The sequence below is a fragment of the Lygodium microphyllum genome, chromosome 30 (genome assembly GCF_053477565.2).
Source record: "Lygodium microphyllum isolate KBCC chromosome 30, Lygodium_microphyllum_v1.1.10, whole genome shotgun sequence".
Lineage (NCBI taxonomy): Eukaryota > Viridiplantae > Streptophyta > Polypodiopsida > Schizaeales > Lygodiaceae > Lygodium > Lygodium microphyllum.
In genome coordinates, this window is record NC_141164.1 from 36,068,969 (window position 1) to 36,091,737 (window position 22,769).

Genomic DNA, 22,769 nt, shown 5'->3' on the forward strand with positions numbered 1-22,769 from the left:
CTCTTGTCACAGCTCGTAGGTTAGAGGTTTCAGTGGCATTGACGTGTACAGCCTCAATAAGGCTGACTCCATTACCTTGTGGCAACTCTTCTATAGTGGTATTTCCCCTTTGCAATATTTGTCTTGGTCCATCATTTTGCTGGAGGTTACTACCTTACGCTCTATGATTAACTAGACCTGACTGTTTACTCCCTTGTTGGAGGGAACTAATCTTACTCCAACATGTAGCGACTAAGTGGCCCAACTTCCCACAAATATCACATCTAACATTTGGACAGTTTCTAGGGAAATGTTGTCCGCCACACCACTTACAGCTGAATCTTGAGGGACTGCCCTCTTCAAGGCGTCGACTCCCTATCAGATTCTGCTGCTTCTTCAAGAAATTGATGTCAACAGCTATTTGCCAATATTGTTCAGAAATCATGTCAGTGTAGTGCTTCATCATATCCTTAACTTTGCCAAGGACATTAGAGGCACTCGACTCATAGCCTTAATCATCTATCCGTCGTTCCATTGGCCTAACAATTTGATTGGGCATTGATTGTTGACTCACATGAACAATATTAGGGTTCGAAACTTGGCCTCCAACATTTGGTGGAGCCAATTGACTAGCCATAGGCATAGTCACACTGGGAGGAGCTGGCAGCAAAGGTACATTTTGAACTTGGAGTGTTACATTCAACACATGCAACCAATATTGGCCACCTCTTTCAGGGGCATATTCTCCTCGAAAAGCTACATAAAATTGATTGATTGTGGTTATGGTTCCAGTCTCTATGCTATGATACCATACTGCAGCCCTTCCTTTTAATGTCATGTTAAAGAACATCATAAGATGTCCCTCATCTTGGATGCGGTAATTAAACATTAATCTTTGGAACTCACAAATGTGAAACTCCGCATCTTCTTTAGCTAACCCATTAAAAAAGGACAAAGGCACTCCTAAAGCTGGCAAATTCGGCGTCCCTGTAGGAATTGCAATGGGTTGTGCCATGACGACAATCGGATTAACAATAGGAGTTTGGACTGATGGAATCACACCTCCACTTGAAGTGGGTTGACTTGGTGGAAGAGAGGAAGAACTTACGCTTCCTTCTGCACCTAAAGGACTATGTGCAGCAGTTGGGTTACTAAGACCACTACGTCTTATGCATATCGAGCTACTCCTTTGAGGAGAATAGCGACTTACAATCTCCAACCGCCGTCTAGCCCTCTCAACACGTTCTGCTTTTTGTATTTCGGCTTGACGTTCCTTGTCAAAGGACATAAACCAACTTTTTGGTCCCTAAAAACCCTAGATTTGAGAACCACCACTTGTTGGCAACTCCCGACAGACTCACCACTGATGGGACCTGAAATGGGCCAGCACTGGCTATGGCACTAGTCAGACCTCATGCTCATAATAGACAAACACACCCTCACGGCCCTCGCAGACCAGGAGCATCTATCTACTGCTAAAGGACTAACTGTCCTAAAGCCTAATCTATGCGTTTATAGTTTTATAGTTTTGTAGTCCAATGTTTCCCTTTCTATAAACTCCACAGACCCATACACATTGGCCATAAATACCACGATAATCACATACATGGGAGGCAACCTCTCGGTAGAAACATCGCGGCCCCACTACAGCTCTCCTACATCGCAGGGATTAGCCCCTTGATGCACTGCTCAACATATAAAACAAATGAACAAACTCCACTCTTCATTTCAAATGTCTCCAGGAGATACCATGTTTTCTCACCAAATAATCCCCCAAGAAATGAATGTCTATCCTACGGCTTAGGATGCCTTTCCACACTCAAGCGTGGGTCATTGTCATTGAAAACAGGTGCTATGCATCCAGATTTTTATTCTGACACCATGATCAATCATGCACATGCAAAAATGAATGATTATAAAGTGCTCAAACATCATTTTCAAATCAGAAACACGTGGTGCACAACCAGGCTTTTCCATGCATCTACTAACCCATTGCGACGATGAAAGGATAGCACCGAGATAACACTCGTGCTACTATCCTCTTAATTAAAGTACCACGAACTCTGTGTCATGATGTGCATCAAAAAATGAGTAACAATCAGCACGCAAATCACACCATTCAAACCTCCCAACCCCCTACGTTTAGGTATTGATTTCGTTACGTAGGTGTAGAGGTTCATTTTGTCATGTTTTGATATAGAAAAAGTAGTAAATCACAAACTTTGACAAAGAGATAGGAAAAACTAAGGCTAAACCTTATGCTTTGCCACTACCACATATCCACAAACAATCATTATATTTTTCCTTATTTTTCCAAGATGTATTTCTATTTTTTTCCTTATTTTTTCCATTTTCTTGATTTATTTGGCAATTAAAATATGCTATTTTTTGGTTTTTCTTGTTCCAATCACTTCAGCATACTAACATTCAATTTATATTCCATATTCCCCCCATGGGAACACCTTTCACCCGCCCAAAATGGAAAACCTACCATTTTGCCACTTAAAAACCGCATTTCGGGTTTACCGGAATTAAATAAAGCATGTAAATCATTGCAAAACCAAGATTTTCTCAGAAACAATAATTACTCATGATGCAAACAACACACAAACAAATTTTCATCTAATAAGAACATAATTATCATCATAAACTATAAAAAATCCTTCATTTTCTTCATAAAAATGGTCATATCGTGTTTTTACGTAACCCAAGATGCTTTGAATTACTGCATAACCAGCAACCGGAGCCTCCATTGCTCTCAATCCAATGATGTGCTTCAATCTTCAGCATCTCCATCAATCTCCATCACCATTTCCTTCATTCTCCTTCACCAATTCCTTCATCAAGATGGTACACATGAACAGCCCATAGAGAAGAGAGAGAGGGAGGAGAGAGAAATACTAGAATCTGTTCTCTTCATCTGGACAACCATTCCTCACGCAAGGACAGGTGATAGCATCAGCCAAGAGAGAGAAGTTGAGGGGTAATGTCGGTTACAGGGGTTCTTCATAGCTTGACAATCATCCATCATGAGGAGAGGGCGCAATTTTTCGGCCACCGTTTTCTGATCCATGCCATGTCTTCTTCACATTTTTTTCATCTCCTTGCATAAAATTTTTTTTGGGGGGGGGGGAAGGGTCAAACATCCCAAAGGGCACCCCCCCTTTGGCCTTAAATTTGTCCACCTCTTCGAATCTTGCCCATCTTATGGCCATTTCCTCGTCCTAGCTCCGATTCGAGCTCTGAAAAATCTTGGGCGTCCGTCTTGACATCCCGCACTGATTGGAAACTCCTGACATCCCGTACTACAGTTGGAAAAATTATCAAAAATCCACAAGTGTCGCTCAGGTGCCTTTTAAAGGCCGTCTTTCACTTGATGCTTAAAATCGTCCTAGTAGCTGCAACCGCCGCCTTCAGTGTTAAATATTTTTTCCCTAAATTCTGTATTTTTTGGCAAATTTTAGGCACATCCCAAGCTCAAAACTCTGCTCTCATGAGACGATAGTCATTGATTAGGAAAGGATCATCAGAGGCATCAATGGTCTGTACCTGAACAAAACCATTAGGATTGACAGCAAGTACCTTGTACGGGCCCATCCACCATTGTTGAAGCTTGCCAAGAAACTTGCCAAATATTGAATCATAGGCTAGAACAAGATCACCTTCTTTGAACTCCTTGTGCTTGATGAAACTGTCATGATAGACCTTGCGTCACACTTGAGTAGTTTCCAGGGCCATCCACCGTATCTCATCCAAGCATTCCAAGTGCAGGAGACGACGTTGCAGTGACTCACTATCTCCCAAGTTTTCTTTAACTACCACTCGCAAAGAGGGAAATTCCAGCTCAATAGGGAAGACGACTTATGTACCATACACTAGCTGGAAAGGGGTCTGTCCTATAGCTGCCTTATGGGAGGTTCTTGTATGCCCAGAGGGCCTCTGTAAGTCAATCGTCCCAGTAGCGACGATGTGCGGCAATCGTTCTCGTCAGAATCAATCAAAGAATGCAATTGGTGACTTCAACTTGGCCATTGGCTCTGGGGTAATAGGGAGTGGACTTGCAATGGCAGTTTCGTGAGCTCCTCCATGATTTTATTAAGGAAATGAGTACCTCTGTCACTTACCAGCTCGAGGGGACTGCCAAAACGGGTGATAATATTCTCATACATGAATAAGGATACACTATTACCATCATCCCGCTTCAGGGCTTTAGCTTCACACCACTTTGTGACATAATCCATACACACTAGGATGTATCTGTTTTGCTTCCATCTGGTGGATGGATCAATGGGACCCAGAAAATCAATCCCCCACTTCTCAAACGGCTTTAGGGAGAGAATGGGTTGAAGTGGCATGGCACTTGTTTTGGTGGATTTCCCCATTCACTGACAAGCATCACATCTCTTACAGTAATCATATGCATCCTTACGGAGGGTCGGCCACCAGTATCCTGCTAATAGAGCCTTCCTGGCTGTCACTTCTCCTGCAAAGTGTCCACCACATGATTCGTCATGGCATGCTTTCAATACTATGCCAATTTCATTTCCTGCAACACATCTTCATAGCACTTCATCTTTGCCTTTCTTGTACAGGGCTCCACCTAGCAAGGTGTAGGGGGTTGATTCTAACAGAAGCTTCTTCTTTTCACGACTTGAGATGCCAGGAGGATACTGTTGAGTTGCCAAGAGGTTGGCTATGTCTGCATACCAGGGAGTAACTATTTCAACTAGAAACAAGGAAGCATCAAGAAGGTCTGGATCATCCTATTCCTCTTCTTCTGTTTGAGGGATCCGTGATAGATGATCAGCTATGACATGGGAACGGCCAGGCTTAGTGACTACTTCAAAATCAAACTCTTGGAATAGGAGCAACCATCTCATCAGTCGTCCTTTAACATCTGCTTTATTCATCAGGAAGGACAGGGCCTCATGATCCACGTAGAACTTGAAATGCATTGACAATAAATAATGTCGAAACGTCTCCAATGCAAACACCATTGCCAAGCACTCAAGCTCTGTCACTATATGGTTTTATTCCCTATCAGTGACCTTTCAGCTTGCATAATATATCGATTGATCTAATTTAGAGGGGGCCTTTTGACATAGGATAGCACCTAGCCCTTCAACTGATGCATCTGTGTGCACATGAAACACCTTCGTCCAATCAAGAGGATGTAAAATAGGTGCTTGGATTAGGCATTGTTTTAGGGTATTAAAGGCTTCTTCATAGTCATCCGTCCAAAGGAAATCCGCCTCTTTCCTTAGGAGCTTGTGCAGAGGGGCTACCTTAGTTGCAAAATGCGCAATAAATCTCCTGTAGTAGCCCACATGGCACCTCTTGAAGTACTTGTAGTAGGATTTTGGGAAGCGTCTGTAATTACTGTATATACTGGTTGGGTCGATCCAGAAGGTCCTCTGTTCAGGCTCTGATTCAAAGCTCCTGTTGAGACTTGGGGTTGTTGACTCCAGTTGGTATGGTTCCACTGTTGTTGAGTCGCCATTGGAGGAACTATTTGAGGCCACTGTTGTTGTGGTTGAACCATCATTTGAGGCACTGTCGTCTGCGGCGGTGACCACACTAGATTAGGTGCATTATACTGTGGCACTGTCTACATTTGAGGATAGGGATAGGAAACTGTCCCTGGGACTACATTTGGTGGGTATACCATTCCAGGCATGGGAGGAGGTAAGACTCCTCTTCTTGGAGTCATTGACAGCCTTGCTTCAACTTCGTCATACAATCTTGCACCTTCCACTACAGCTTGTAGATTGATGGGTCTTCTCAATTCCACGAACTTGCGAACTTCTAGTTGTAGGCCCCTGAGAAACACTCCTTTTTGGATTCCTTCATCCAAATTATGGTTAGTCCATCTCTTCAGGATGGATTCCATTCATGAGACATGAGCTTCTACTCTTTCTCCAGAGGACTGACTTAGGTTCATGAACTCCTCTCGCATCCGCTCTTCAAAACCTTCACCTCTGAATTTAGTGAGGAAGGCCAACTTCAGGTCGTCCCATGTGCCAAAAGTTTCTCCTGCTTGTCTCTCATACCACTGAAACGCCGCGCCCTTGAAAGTGGCGGGGAATATTGCTAATCAATGCTCAGGGGTTCTAGCATTGTTAGCCACACATGCTACCATGAATTCTGCTACATGAAGATCAGGGTCTTCATTATACTCTCCCTTAAAAACTAGAAATGGGACTACATTTGCTGGCATGCTACTGATATTTTCAGGACGAATCTGACTAGGAAGGGGACCTTGAGTTGCCATGTGGACTTCTATAAAGAGCGCTTTTAAGGCGTCAAAGGAGGCTTCTACTGCAAGCTCATTCTCAGCTTTGATTTTTTCCTTCTCTCTTCTCATGTACCTCTGGACTCATTCCAATGCTTGCCTCTTTATTGCGCCATTCATCAGGGGGTTGGCTTCAACCAGTTGGTCTGGACTCAATAGGATAGTATCAAAGAGGGCTTCAGTCTCTGGTGGATTCTCTGGCCAACATCTCTTCTACTTCCTTCTTTTCAACATCTCTGAATTCAGCTTTCAAACTACTACAGAGGGGGAGATATTATGTTCTGAAAGTATCAAAACTCATTCTTCTTAGGATTGTTGTTGCATCATTATAATAATGCCAGCTTCTGAGGGTTTCAACAGTGTACGTTGTGAAAAACACTTTGTCTACCAACTTCCAGTGGGTTGCTAATTGGACAAACAAAAGATTCAAGCATCCCATGTATCTTGCTATTGAGCATCCACAAACAAGTTCCAACTCTTTTCCTTGTTTTCATAAACCTCCACAAACCAAGACTCCTGCACCTTCTTCACAATCTCCCACTTGATGATATCTGGAGACTTCTCAATGAATGCCAAATCTTCCATGGATGGTCATTCTCTCTTTTTCTGCTCTTTAGTTTGTTCCCAAACAGTTTGCCACCGAGATGCAAGTTTCTGATGCTTCAACAGGAAGAGGAAACAGTCCACCACATAGAGCATGCATCATGTTGGTGATCTTTCCACCATTGTGAGATGAACTTCTTGTGAAAAGTGGCTTTAATAATGAGAAATTCCAACTTTTCAGTGGAAGAAGGAAATTTACAAACATCCATTGAATTCTTCTCTTATTGGCAATGCCATTTTCTTCATTTTCAGCCTCATTAGATGCTTGTTGATGGCAAGTTTCCCCGACTGCGCACCAAAAACATGGAGCCCCAAGAGGAACACCAAGCAAAAGGAAATTCTCTTGCAAGAAAATATATCTTGTAATATCAACAAGCTTTTATTTCATTCCTCTGATCATCAAAACAAAGAAAACGGAAATCTTCACGCAGCATCATAGTAGATATCTCCCACGAATTTGATAGAATCAACCATAATCTTCAACATCTTCATAGAATCCATCAATATAACAAAGAAAATAGAATAATACACCATCTTTTAAATGGAAATCAATCCATATCATTCATCTTCAATGTCTTCATAGTTCTCTCTCTCAATCTCTCATATACAGTTACACTGTTTTAGAATTGACTATCTCTGGCTCTCTCTCTCTCTCTCTATCAATAGTACATCATATCCTCACTGCAATGCTCTCATAATAACCCTCAATAATCCTTTTTAGGTCGTGGATGCACCTCCCAAGAGGTATATCTGATATGAAGAGTCACCAGAGCCACTACAGTGTCTTTTCACAGCTCACTACTATCACTGTCACTTAGTCTCCTCTTCAGTCTTTAGCAGCTGTTTCTTCCACTTGTTTTAGCTCTTTTGAACTTAGATTCATCCTTTACAAAGGTTAGAAAACTTTCCCAAAGTCACACATACATTCTAAAGAACACTTACAGAAGGTCTACAGAACAGTTACAGTACAGTACCAGAACAGCTACAGTACAGTTACAGTACAGAGACAGAGCAGAGACAGAGGCTCTATAGAAGGTCTACAAAAGGTCATCAGAACCTCATAACTCATAATCAAACCATTCCATATTATCAAAAACTATTCAATAAACTTTCAAAAGATCTCAATCTTCATCAATCATCAATCCATGCTTCATACAGAAGACAATCAGAACAAAACAGAAGCTATACAGAAGGTATACATAACCAATCAGAAGCTCAACAGAACCTATCATAACATCTCAGAGCTTCATATATTCACTAAAAAACATCATGAACTTACAAAACATAATCAATATCATCCAAAACACTCTCAAATACTTCCATTAACAACCATACATCACTCTAAATCCATCAAAAATCAATCATTCAAACCTTAAAAACAACAAAAATCTGTCAAAAATTCAGTCTTTTTCCACTCTCAACAATCTCCTCTTGTAGTGTAAGGATGTCTCCATCCTTTAAACCCATAAGACAACAAAATGCAGTAGGAGAAGGTTGCCTTCCTTTTTTTTCTCGAACTCTCCTCTTGGGATATAAGTTCACCTCTAGAGTATCACTTCATGATTTTGATCCAACAATCAAATATTTCTTGGAAGCTAACAATCATATGGCAATCTCTAGATGCACAATTTTCTCCAATGTATGCTACAAATCTTTGCAAAAAAAGATCAAAATAGTGAGCATAGAACAAAAGAAAGAGCATCATACTAATCTTCACAAAAAGAGAAGGTAAGCTTATATGTGATTACCTGCCATGGTACTCTTTGAGAGCTTGTCTTAGAAAGCCCTTGTTGGGGTTTTGGTGGAGAACCAAATGCTAGCCACTGATCTCTTAATTGTTGAAGTTTCTCAATATAAGGGGCATTCTTCATAACATTATGTGATTCCATATTTGTCATTCGTGAAAGCTCAATGCACATTTCTGCAGGACAATCAACTAATATTCTAGCATTTCTTGTGGTGTATAAATGCTTGGTTGCTAGACAACGTTTAGTATTACTCTGAATATATATCTTTGCTACATGAATTGAGTGAAGCCCCGATATAATCCAATAACTATAAGTGTCCAACTTATTAGCATCCACCTCATCACGATGCATGGGTCTCTTCTCATTGTTTCCTTGTACAAAAGGCATAAGATATGCTACTGTTGCTGGATTCATGGGATTCTTTATGAAAGACGTGGTTAGCTTCTCTACATAATCGCAACATAGTGACCTATAAGCATACAAAGGAGGTGGCTCATAACATGTTGAGATATTTGCAATCACACCTACTTTAGTCCATTTGTATAGGATAGCTAGGCTAGGAAGATGCAGTCCATTCTTGGAAGAGAGGCAAATTCCCATATGCACAATGGATGTTAAGTGCTACCAAAGAACTCTATATAATGATGTACTTGAACTATCACTTTCATATTATGATAATGCAATAGTGCTTGTCTCTTTCTGTCAAGTGTCTGTGTCATAGTTGTCCATACGCAAGATTGTGTTTATGAGTTCAAGTCTCAATCTTGAAACCTAATTCACTTGTGTAACAGTTTCCTACATTGTCATGACAACATGAGTTGTGTCTTTATCTTCCATCCCTTCTACCTTTGCCATGCTCTAGATCCCACATCTTTAACATGGTATCAGAGCTCAGCCGGGCATGGAATAACTCCCTTCTCTGCTCTCTTAGTCCCTCTCATGGTTCCATTTCTCACCTCCATCTCTACTTGACCTTCCTTGGCAGCCATAGCCAGCAGCACCCTATCAACTTGAAGCTCCTGGATCTCTCTCCACAGGTCATATCTAAACCTGTTCTCTTCTGGACATTTGTTCCTTGACTCCCAAGGCTTCTTTGTATCACTTAAGAGCCTGATATTGGCCACTCCATAGCTCAGCATTCTGAGTTTACACAGTTGTTGCCATGTGTGTCTGCCATAGCCAGATAGACCCTGCCAACTTTGAGGAGTTGGATCTTGCAATAGATGGCATAACTCTCCCTGTTGTCTTCTACAAACTTGTTTCCCAACTTCAGGCAAATCATTGTGGTACAACTCAGCTCAACATTGGCCACTGTATGCAACGGCATTGCTGAAATTCGTCCCTACTATCAAGACTACGCCTGCTGACGCTCGAGCTGCTGCTGCTACCATCACTACAGGCCACGATCTGGACGAGGATCATAGGGCTTTGATAGGCCTTGAAAAGAGCTACATTTCCATTAAATTTTTTTTGAAAATGATCAACCATAGCTCCTACAATCAGCAAAAAACCAGGCCCCTATCATGAAACCCTAAAATCCACCATAGCCAATTTTCCACTCAAGCTCAAAAATCTCATTATTTTCTCTCTCCTGCCACCTAGAGCAACACACTTCCACTCAGATCTATTGTCCCGGCATCAAATGAAGGAGGGGAAGAACCTGGAAAGATTGAAGAAGGATCGATGACCCCGAACAAAGAAGATTCAAGCTCAACATCAACATAGACATAGTCTCCACATAGTGTGTTTTCACACTGTCATTACTTATGTCTCTTGACACATTGTAATCTGCTCTTCCATTGATAAATCTCAAATTTCTGAAGTTGATTTGCTACTATTCCCATAAGTCTAACATGGGCAAAGACTCTCCAACTGCTCATTTCAAAGGAGTCGGGTTTCACACCTGGCAGACCCACATCAAACTCATCTTGATGAAGAAGGGCCTATGGGCCATTACCATTGGAAAAGAAAATAAGCCTCGTGATGCGGATCTTGCTGTAACTTGGCAAAAGAACGATGATAAGGCCTAGACCATTATTAAACTGGAGCTAGACGACAACTATATCCACCATGTGGATAACTGTGAGACCTCACAGGGTACATGGAAGAGACTTGACACCTTGTTCGGTGCATAGTCTAAATCATCAAAGTATGGTCTCCTGATTGAGTTTTTCAGGCTTGAAATGAAGTCCAGCACATCACTTGCCACAGATCTAAATTACATGGAAGAACTTCTAACCCAACTTGCAAGAATCAACATTAAAATGGAAGAAGATGTTTGCATCGGTGTTCTACTTAAGAGTTTTCCTCCTGAATATAATAATGTATCAATAACTTTAATCAACATGCAAAATCCTGAACTTGTTGATATCCAGGCATCACTGTTAGAAGAGGAAAAGAAGCTAAAAACTAAGGAAGAACCAAGTACCTCTAGAGATGAGCATGCATTATATGTTGGCAACTGGTACAAAGGCAAGAAGGATCAGCTCTTCTGTGCTGCAAAAGGACTAGACACACTGAGAAGTTCTACCATGCAAGAAATAGGTCCCAAAAGGCCTATCTAGTTGCAATCCAAGAAGAAGAAGAAAATGGAGCAAAGGAAGAAGAAGAAGAAGACCACTAGGAGAAGGACAAACCTCATCAGTCCTTCTATTCAGATAGACTTTTTTAGTTTTGTGTTTCCTAGGCCTAATGTCTCAAACATAAACTTGTAAAACTCCTCAGTTATCCTTGTACTACAGCCTCTGTACACTTTGTAAGGTCCCTGCTACAGCCTCTGGATCCATCATGTTTGTGGTACCCACATTTAGCCTTTTCTGTGACAAGCTCTGATGTTTTGCCATGTTTATGGTGTGCCCACACTTTGCAGGTGTTGCTTTCACTAAAGCCTCTACACACTTTGTACTTTTGGTTGTGATTGAGGAGGGGTGTTGAGATATTTGCAATCACACCTACTTTAGTCCCTTTGTATAGGACAGCTAGGCTAGGAAGATGCAGTCTATTCTAGGAAGAGAAACAAAATCCCATATGCACAGTGGATGCTAAGTGCTACCAAAGAACTCTATATAATGTACTTGAACTATCACTTTCGTATGATGATAATGTAATAGTACTTGTCTCTTTTTGTCAAATGTCTGTGTCATTGTTGTCCATACACAAGATTGTGTTTATGAGTTCAAGTCTCAATCTTGAAACCTAATTCACTTGTGTAATAGTTGTCTACATTGTCATGACAACATGAGTTGTGTCTTTATCTTCCATCCTCCATAGCTTCCACCTTTGCCATGCTCTAGATCCCGCATCTTTAACATAATACCTATCAACAAGAATAGGAAATTGTGTTGTTGGACCAAATGGAAAGAATTTTTCAAACAGTGAAATCGTGATTATTCCTTCTTTCCCTTCTTCTTAACTATTTCAGGAAAATCGAATGTTCTTTCTACTCCCTTGACCTCAAGAGAAATTATTGGCTTTGCAAGTGTAACTTCTAGCGTGGAAGGTAAAGTGGCATCATTCGTAGTAGTGTTTGCAGTCATACTAACAACAAGAGCTTGTGACAATGAACTTTGTTGAGGTGATTTTGACTTTGAGCTTGTGGGATTCCATGAATTATTTTATTCTTGAAGAAAAGGTGAAGATCTCAAGTCTATTTGTTTATCTTGGAGCTTCATTATTTTGTTGGGGCGATCACCTTTTCTTGATAGGGAAAGTAGCTCACTATTTTGAACAGCTTGGAATGCTAATATAATGTCTTCTGTGCCCTTTACCTCCTCAAATAAGGTCCATCCCATTGTTTTCAAAGAGTATTCTTCATCCTCTTTAATACGGGAAAAGTGAAATGACAAAGGATCAAGTTTGTAAACTACATTTTTCCCCTTGATCTTAACACGATTACATGGTATTCCCTCTTTCCTAGCATATCCATCTGTTATCTTCTTTATGACACCATCTTGTTGAAAAAATGCAATATCACTCTTTAAAGTGAATAAGAGAACATTGTCAGCCCTTTTTCCTTGACTATCATAAACATCCACATACCATGGATACACAAAATCACCACTAACTCCATCAATGGTTTGGGTCTCCTTTTTGGATGTGCTATCTTTCTTTGCCATTGAATAGTTCTATAAAGAGAAAAAGTTGTCAAACAAAAGTGGATTTAAAAATATTTAAAATTCACAAAACCCAAATAAATGTGTAAGATTTCTAAGTTGAAAATTGAAAACACAACAACACAATATTTTACGAAATACAAGACAAATGTACTCCAAAGGGACTCTTCCATAAAATGAAATATTGAAATTTGAGATTAAGTGTGGTATGAGATCCAACCATAAATATGTGTGCTTATGTATCAAATCTCATGGATTATCTTGGCCCTAAGTTAGCATTAATTATGTTTCTCTTGCAATAATCATATAGTAAAAACTTTGCCATGGACTTTGGTGAGAAGATCAAATTCTATTAATAGTGAGACTTGACCATGGGCTTAACCAAATGGTCAAGTGATAATGAGATGTTGAGTGTGAGTGTGGTATGAGACATAGTGAAAAATCATTGTGGTTATGTAGAAAATGTCATGGATGATTTTGTCCCTAAGTTAACATTGGATTTCTTCTCCATGTAAGTTTCCTATGCAAGGATCATACTCTAGGAACTTTGCTAAGATTTTTGGCCATGTGGTCAAATCCTATTTAATCAAAGAATGAGATTTAGTCCAATATGAGATCCACCTATATATCAATGTGGTTATGTAGCAATCTCACGATTCCATTTGGCCCAAAGTTAACATTGTAATTAGTGCACATGTAAGTTTCCCTTGAAAGGAGCTATATTGTAGAAACATTGTCATTGGTTTTAGCCATGTGATCAAATCCTATTTAGTCATAAGACTTATCTATAAGGTTAGAAACTTTGCCATGGTTTTTTACCATAGGGTTTTTAAAGGCTAGTTAAAGAGAGGATGTGGTTTATTGTGATATGAGATGCACATATAAACCAATATGGCTATGTAGCAAATCCCATAGATATCAATATAAGATAAAATGAAAAACACTTGAAAGGTGGAGATTTGACCTCATGGCGAAACCTACAAGATAAGACAATTTCTATAAATTGGTTTTAACCATATGGTCAAATCTAATTTCATAACCATATGAAGAAAGCGATTCATTGTTGTAACATGCTGTGAAGTTGGATTTGACTATATAGCCAAATATTGTTTTATAGTGGAATGAAAAAGTGGTCTCATGGTTTGCAATATTTATGAGGTTAGATTTGATCATATGGCCAAACGAAACAAGAATGGGGGATTCTTGGATGCTAGCATTGATAACAAAATGAAATATTTGACCATATGAACAATTTTTATTTTGTAGTGGAATGGCAAAAGTGGCTAATTTAGGGCAAAATGATATGATATTTATATATGAACATATAGATAGGAAGTGTTATGAAAAATTGAAATGAAAGAAATGGTTTATGGAAACAAAGTGGTTTGTTTGTTGCACAATAAGTTTTGACCACATGGCGAAACTTCCTATAAATATAGTAGGTAATCAAGGAGTTCCAAGTAGAACATGGTCTTTCTTTTTGGAGATAATATAGAAGATCTTTTTCTTAGAACATTTTGCCATACAACCAAATCTAGCATACCCAAAATTTGTGTGATTGAACCCACCATAGATTTAGTCTTAATTTTTTAGGATCAAATCCCAAAAAAGTGGTTTATTTGTTGCAAGACAAGATTTGATCACATGACCAAATTATAGAAAGTAAGGAATTCTAAGTAGAAACTAGCCTTTCCTTTTGGAAGTAAGCAAGGGTTGATAGTATAAGAAAGCATTTGACCAAATGGCAAAATGTCATTCTTGTAGTAAAATGAACAAAGTACTTGATTGGTTGCAAGATATTGTGATACTACAAGAGTCCTTATTTTGGCCAAGAGATAGCTTAAGGAGAAGATTTGGCCGCATGGCAAAATCTCACAGTATATTAGAAAAAATAACATAAATTACATCTTATATTATAAGAAAAGATTTGATCTCATGGCCAAATCTTAGATTGTATTGAATAAAATAACAAAAATTACTTCTTATATTACAAGAAATTTTTTGACCATATGGTCTAATCTAAAGATTGATGAAAGATCATGATATGTGTTGTTAGAAGATCAAATTACATCCCAAAATCATATTGAGTATTTGTAAGTATTATATAACCATATGCTTATTGCAAAATTATAAAGAGTGTAGCCATAAAATCTGATGGTAATGCTTTTACTATGAAAATACAGTATAATGGAAAGTTCTATATAGTAAAGTATAATATAATGTATAAGAACTTGATAAAACGCTCTAATATTATGGAAGGATACAAGAAATATAAGGCTAGGTTTAGCCTTGAGGCGAAATCTTAAGGTATATAGCATCATAGAATAGAAAGAAAGGCTAGTATTTTGAAAGCACTCATTGATAAAAGCATTGCACAAACCATTTATTCCATATTCACATCTAAGAGACTTTTTTCAACATTACACAAATCATATATTTCATATTCACAACAAAAAGAGTATTTTCAACAGTGCAAGAAATCATATTTTCAATATTCACGTAGAGTGAAGCTATCATTTGCAAGGTAGTGGTTGGACAACAAATAAGACAAGCGCTCCAGGAGATCAATGAGCAATCGAGAAGAAGAAGAAGATATTGAATTCTCAAGAGTGAGTGCCTAATCTCATTGCTACAGAAATACATATTGCATTTAGTTTTCATACATGATTCTTATTTAGAAAATACTTTTGGTGTTTGATCTTAATATTATTCAATACTAATCATACAAAAGAGTAGTAGTGTGATTTGTAGTAATTGTATGGATTGAAATGGTCATAATCAATGTAGTTCAACTCAAAATCAGGAATGAAGTAGGAAAAAGTTAAAAATCTGTTGTAATTACTAGGTCAGTCAGGAATGTGTGCCAACATAAAAAAATTTACCCATGAAGTAGAGTAAACACGGTGTGTCCTGGCAATCATTCACTGCCTTGTTGAATTGTTGGAGCTTTGGAGCAAGATTTCTGATTTGAAGACGCAGGTAGTTTTGGTCATAATACCGTGATTCGAACCAGAATTTGCACTGCACAATCTATTTCAGTTTGAGAAAATGAAATAGTGGAGAGTAGTCAAAGAAGAGGAGGGGGATAGAACCGCCAAAGATTAGGGCTACAACACCTGTAGTAAGAGAGGGGCAACAGGAACATAGATAAAAATGCAGAGGATTAGAGATGCGAAACCTGCAACTATAAAAACGCAATAGAGAAAACACTCAGGTTAGAGAGTTACGTGGAAGAGAGAGGGAAGGGAAGAGAAACTCATTTTGAAAAACGTCACGATTAGTTGTAAAGACTGATTCATGAAATAAATCATTTAATGTATCACGCTATTCGAGTAACTATAACTTGTTACGGAATACGAGTAGATTTAGATCTTATTTTTGTATCTATTTTTTAATTTTATTAAAGATTTCAAGTCATAATTTTTTCAAAAATCACGTAATGGCTATATGGACCGTATCGTTGGGGGCGTTTTTCCCAAATCCCCACTGGGGGCGCTGCTCCCGAATCCCTACTAGGGGCGCTGCCGCTGCCCCCGAACTGCCACAAGGGGGCGCTGCCCCTGAACTCCCCGTTGGGGGCGTTGCCCCCAAACCCCCATCTGGGGCGCTGCCCCCAAACCCCCGCCTAGGGGTGTTACCCCTAGACCCCCCACAAGGGGGCGCTGCACCCCCCTGATCCCCCATTGGGCGCGTTGCCCCCATACCCCCACCGAGGGCACTACCCCCGAACCCCCGCTAGGGGCATTGCCTCCAAACCCCCATCAGGGACACTACCCCCAACCCCCTACTAGGGGTGTTGCCTGCATATCCCCACCAAGGGGCCCTACCACTTAAACCCCCCATTGGGAGATTTGCCCCCAAATCCCTACAACAAGCGCTATTCCGAAACCCCGACTGGGGGCATTGCTCCCAAACTTCCACCGAGGAAGACATTGCCCTCAAAAACTCACCAGGGGCATTTCTTCTAGACCATCTCCTTCCCCCTCACCCCTCCTTAAGAACCCACCATTGGGATATTGCCCCTATTTCCACATCTAGAGATTTTGGCTACATATTCTCTATCCTACCCTACTAGAGATTCTACTCTCGAACAAGCACTAAGGTTGCTTCAAAATCCTCAATGATATTATACATTACATATTAGATACATTAAATATACATAATCTTACAAAATATGATTTAATATATTTAAATTATATTTATTAATTATTAATAAATTATATATATATACATATATATATATATATATATATATATATATATATAATATATTCCATAATATGCACATAGTACGATATACTAATATAACATGATTTAGACTAAAATAGTATAGCGTAAAAATAAAATGTTATATGATACATTTTACTATTATCAACAAGTAGGTAGTATAAGATTTATAAATATTTAACAATTATAAAAATTATATTTCCTTCTCAAATAGCTTCTAATTGATGCTAAAATTTCCTCAATCTTTATAACTTTGTATCATAGGGAATGAAATCTCCTATTCTTTAGAGGTCATTGTTGTTTCAACATTTAAGCACAAGGTCAAAGTTTCTCATAAAATATCTTTATCCTTGTTGTCATGTGGAATACATGAAATAAAGGTTTTGATCATTTGATCAAATATTTTCTAATGGAGAACATAGAGAAATTTTTTATCCTTGTTGACTGTAACGTGTCCACCTGTTCACTCGTAGGACACGTCTTAGCAGCCCATTGAGAAGAGAGTCCAGAAAGCGTCGCCCACGGAATGACACGGGGTTTGCAATGTAGGTCTCCCCGAGTTTGCCATGAAGCGGAAGTATTCCGACTGTTCCCACTTAGGATCGACCTGAATCAGGGTTTTCCTAATGGTCAAGTTCCTAGAATGGTAGCTAGAGTCAAGCCCTAGGCAAACTATTTTACGCAGAAATGTCAGGATCAAAGCAGATTCATGCTGCACTTGGTTCAAGGAGAATGGAAAATGAGAGGGATACAAAGCTCGACCTCTCTGCCCGTAAGGCATAGTCCAATTTTGTTCCCCTAAAACAGCATAAATCGGAACTCTAGTATCCTAGATTCTAGGTCGGCATTTCTTTTTGTCAAATTTCTTCCAGAAAAGTTCCCGGCCAACCGGGACCACCCTTCCGTAGGACGGACCCATGGTCACATCCACCGCACTTTCCTTGGGTTGCTTTAGTTGTCTAATTACCTACCACATTTAGTTTAACAAGCAAAATCAGCTTCCTTAATTAGCCAATTAATCACTGGTTCCTTCACGTAATCTTAGCACTGGCATAGAAAAACAATGTCAAACAAGTTCTTTTTCAACAATTGATCTTATTTATCAGTCTTTGGAATACATCATATAATCCAACCCGAAGGCTAATCCATAATCTAGCCCAAAGGCTAATCCATAATCCGCCCGAAGGCAATCCACCAATCCTCAAGGATTACTAATCCAAGTTTCTGCCCATAGACTAGTATGCGGGCCTCGAGACCCAATCCCGAGTCATGTCATCCTCTTATGCAGGACCTGCAAGGCAAGGGATTTATGGCCAGAGCCACCCTGGCACCCAAGCGTCCTCCTGCTCCAAGTAGCACCCACGGAGAGACCTCTCGCGGCGGGTCCACATACCCGGCGCGGCTAACAACCCCCTTGGTTAGGGTCAAGCAGACAGTCAGGGGTAACTGATGTTGCCTCTCCCTCCATGCCTTCAACCTGAAGCATTAACTATTTTTCCATCTTTAGTTCATTGAGCAAAGAAGTACAAACAGTGCTCCTAACTGTACAAACACAATCAATCTAGTGGTCCTTTATTTGGCCAACTGCTAAGGTGTGAATCCTTCTCTCCGGATGCATCCAGCATTCGATCCGGGATCAATTGCAACTTGGCAAGATCCCCAAGGGTTTGTTTGTTTACCCTTTTATCCTTGGCTTAGGGTTTATACCCTATTAACCCAAATTAACAAACACCTTAGGTTCCTTAAACTAAGATAGTAAATCTTGGGCAACCTCGCCGCCCTAACTTGATTGGTCGATTTCTTGCTAGACGATACACAACTTCCCTAATTTGGCAAATCGGCCTCAACGGAAGGTGATGTAGTAGGATGACTACTCATCATCAAGATGGTTTGACTTAAACTTAGGACTTGCCAACCTCATTCTAAGGAGTGGCAATTCTATTTTGTGATTTAACACAAAACCATGCAACGTTGCAACTTGTTGCATAGGAGTCGCATCTGACTTACGAGATCATCTCTCCCATCAAACGGCGTTCCTTGGTCAAGAAATACGTTTGGTCAAGATGTAGGGTTTGGAAGTCCTCTTGACCCACCCCAACCCTAACCCAACTAGGCCGACAACGTTTGGCCCTAGGGTTTCTAAACTCAATTCGAAAGTCTAGTATTAGGCCAATTTATCCTAGGGTAAAAACCCTAGATCGTTATTGTATGGGTGTCTAACTAACCCTATCATTCCGTAAATGTGGGTAGGACCTTTGAGGTTGAAATTATCAAGTCGATTTTTCTAAGTGCGATACTAAGCAGAATTTTAACGTGGCTTAGCTCTACCTAGCGCATTGAAGTGGTCATCATTTGAGTTACACCCTTACAACGAATTACCTAACTGATCCAATTGTCTTGTGACAAGAGGTGATCTTTCCTTAGAAGAGATGCAAATCCTTTTCCTAAGAGATGTAAATATTTGCAAAACATAACATTCCATGCAAATATGTGATTCATAGACTTTTCCTTCTATGCAGCTAAAAGATTTCAATGATCATTTCTTTTCCCTTGCGCTAAAACTATAATGATGCAACGGAACCAAGCTTTAATGATTGACAATTTAGGACTAACTCATATAGAAACCTACACTGAGTTTTAACAAGAACTATACTTATAAACCCTTTTTCCAATGCATTGAATTCATGATTTAATATGAAATGCATCTTCTTCTAAAACAACTTCGATAAAGAAGTTCATGCATGAGTGAATGTCATAGGACTATTTATTGACTTAACCCGTCATACAGCATTTAAGAAAAACCCGCAATGCACGGGAGAACAGGCTTTATGGAAGCTCAAAATCAGAAGCTTCTTTGGAAGCTTCTAATGCTTCTCTATCTCTAATAGAAACGTGGAGAGAGAAGAATTTGATGGAGGAGGGGATGATGATGAGAATAATGATGGAGATGATGATAATAATGATGATGATGGTGGTCGTGGCAAAGAAGGTGATAGCCTAGCAGATAGCATGGCGCAGTAGGGCGGCGATGGCTGTAGCATGGCAGCTCACGGTCCTCTCCTTCTTTCCCCCCTCAAGCCTAAGGGGGGTTCATATAGTGTGTGTGTGTGTGGGGGGGGGGGGAGATAGCCTCCCACTTGGTTGGCTTGCATGCCTCCCCTCCCTCATGCTTCTCCACACCACACTCCTCTCTCCTCCACTTAGCTCCACTCCCTCTTCCCTGTCGTGCTTGGTTGAGGGGAGGGGGTAAATAGTTAAAAAAAATTGCAAAATTTAAACCATTATCCTTTTGCCTTTCCCGTAAAGGGTATTCTCGTGCGGCCTTGCAGTCTTCAAGCCGTGGCCTCTTATGCACCATGTGGGTGGAGTTTATTAACGCGTGAGGGTGTATTTAGCCCAGGGTTCTTCTAGTCGCGGGGAGATTATTTTAAGCTGCTCTTGTGCGGGGGCGTGTAGTGGTCAAAATTCTTTAATATTTCATGCGGAAATGTTACATTCTCTCCCCCTTAGAGGAATGGAGATGTCCTCATCTCGAGAAGAGCTGGAGGTATTGTTGGTTGAGAGTACTTTCATCCATCCAAGTGGCATCCTCTTCGAGATAATCTTTCCACTGGATGAGGTATTCTCTCAAGGTTCTGGATCTCAAATGCCTCTCCCTAACATCTAAGATCTTGTCAGGCCGTAGCTCAAGGACTCCTTGGCTAGGCATTACAACTTGTTGATCATCAAGTACGTGACTAGGGTTAGGTATATACTTTTTCAATAGACTGATATGGAATACATTATGAACTTTTAGGTTCTCAGGGAGTTGCAATCTATAGGCATTAGGTCCTAGTCACTTGAGGATCTTGTAGGGTCCACAATACCTTGGACTTAGCTTTTTACATTCACCCAAGGATAGGGAACTCTTCTTTGGACATACGCGAATGAAAACCATATCTCCTTCAACGAATGATCTATCTTGACATTTCAAATCCATGTAAGCCTTCTGTCTATCCTTGGCGGCTTGGATGTCCTATCTTATTGACTTGATTTGGTCATCCATATCTTCCAGCATCTGCTTTGAAGCTTCAACCCTTAAGGTTGGATCCGAGAAGTTTAAAGGACTACGACAGTCGTGCCCATACAATGCTTGAAAAGGGGTCATCTGAATGCCTTGTTGGTAGGAAGCATTGTAAGCAAACTCAACCAGTGGCAAATATTGAATCTACTTTTTGGGTTCACGACAGCAGTGTGCCCTTAGCATATCCTCAATAACTTGGTTGACTCACTCCGTTTGACCATCGGTTTGGGGGTGGTAAGCTGTACTGAAATAGAGTCGAGTCCCTATGCTTCGAAGATAGCCCGCCAGAAGTGTGATGTGAAGAGAGAGTCACGATCACTTATGATTCTTCTGGGTAACCCATGTAGTTTGAATATTTCCTTGATGAACAACCTTGCAATGTTTGAGGCTTTATCGTTTGTCTTAACAAGGATAAGATGTGCAACCTTGGTAAGTATATCAACCACAACCATAATGGACTTGTATCCTCCCTGAACTTGGGGCAAGACAATAACAAAGTCCATACTGATGAATTCCCATTTCATTTGGGGAATGTGAAGTGGTTGCAATTTTCATGGCATTTTGACATGTTCGGCCTTAATGTGTTGACAAGACAAACATTCATTGACATATTTGAGAGCGTCACCTTTGAGCCTCTCCCAATAATAGCTCTTTCTGACTGCATTGAGGGTCTTGGCATAGCCATGATGTCCTGAAAAAGGGGAGTCATGGGCTTCCCAAAGTATCTTCTGCTTAAGTGACTAGATTGCCGGTATACATAATCTCGTTCTATAGTAGACAAGTCCACTATTGATAGAGAATTCTAGATACTTAGCCTGTAGCTTCGGGTCTTGATTCTTGATAGGGATCTCTCTTAGCGATTTCTGGTAAGTTAGATCATGGCATGCCTCTGCTCTAGCTAGCTCAAGAATTGGGTTGTTTGGCATGGATACCTTTGTGGCTAGAGATCTAGCTCTTGATGGATCTTGTAAAATCAGAGAATTCAGAAAATGCCTTGCGACTGAGTGTATCAGCAACTATATTCTCCTTTCTAGGCCAGTATTTGATTTCAAAATCATATTCCTCCAGCAACACATGTTGTGTCATATGCATTTGTGGCGCATACTTCAAAAGAGAGATGAACTTTGAATAGTATGCATCAAAAGACAGTCCAAGATGTTTCAGCTCATAGAACTCGTTCATCTTCTATGTGCGGTAGGCAAGTGGTAGATATCTTCCTCGCACAGCTTTCTTAAGCTTCTTCCAAGTAACTGACCCTTCCGAGATCCCTTGTTCTCTGCACCATTACTTCCACCAAAGTCTTGCTTCGTCGGTAAGCTTCAATTTGGCGAGCATCCCTTGGTTAGCGGGTGATGTACCTGTTGCTTCAAAATAATCCTCCATGGATTCGATCTAGATCTCGGCATCAGATTGGATGGTCCTTCCCTTGCCGTCAAATTCTAGTGGATTGATTTGCTTGAGAAGAAACTTATTCTCTTGAATCATGGCCGTACTTGGTGTAGGGTTCGGACTAGGAATCTGCACTTGAGGTTGTGCCTGGGCATTGAAATTATTTGGGTTAAAAACTTGCTAAGCATTTCTCAAATTACATTTCATGCCCAACTCAGCTTATAGCCAAGTGACCTAATCACTTAACTTCTTTACCAATACTCACAGCCAAGACAATCATTGATAAAAAAGATCTATTTCATTCATATGGGCATAGCCCTTTTGAGTACAATTATTCTTGGAGAAATGAAACAAGC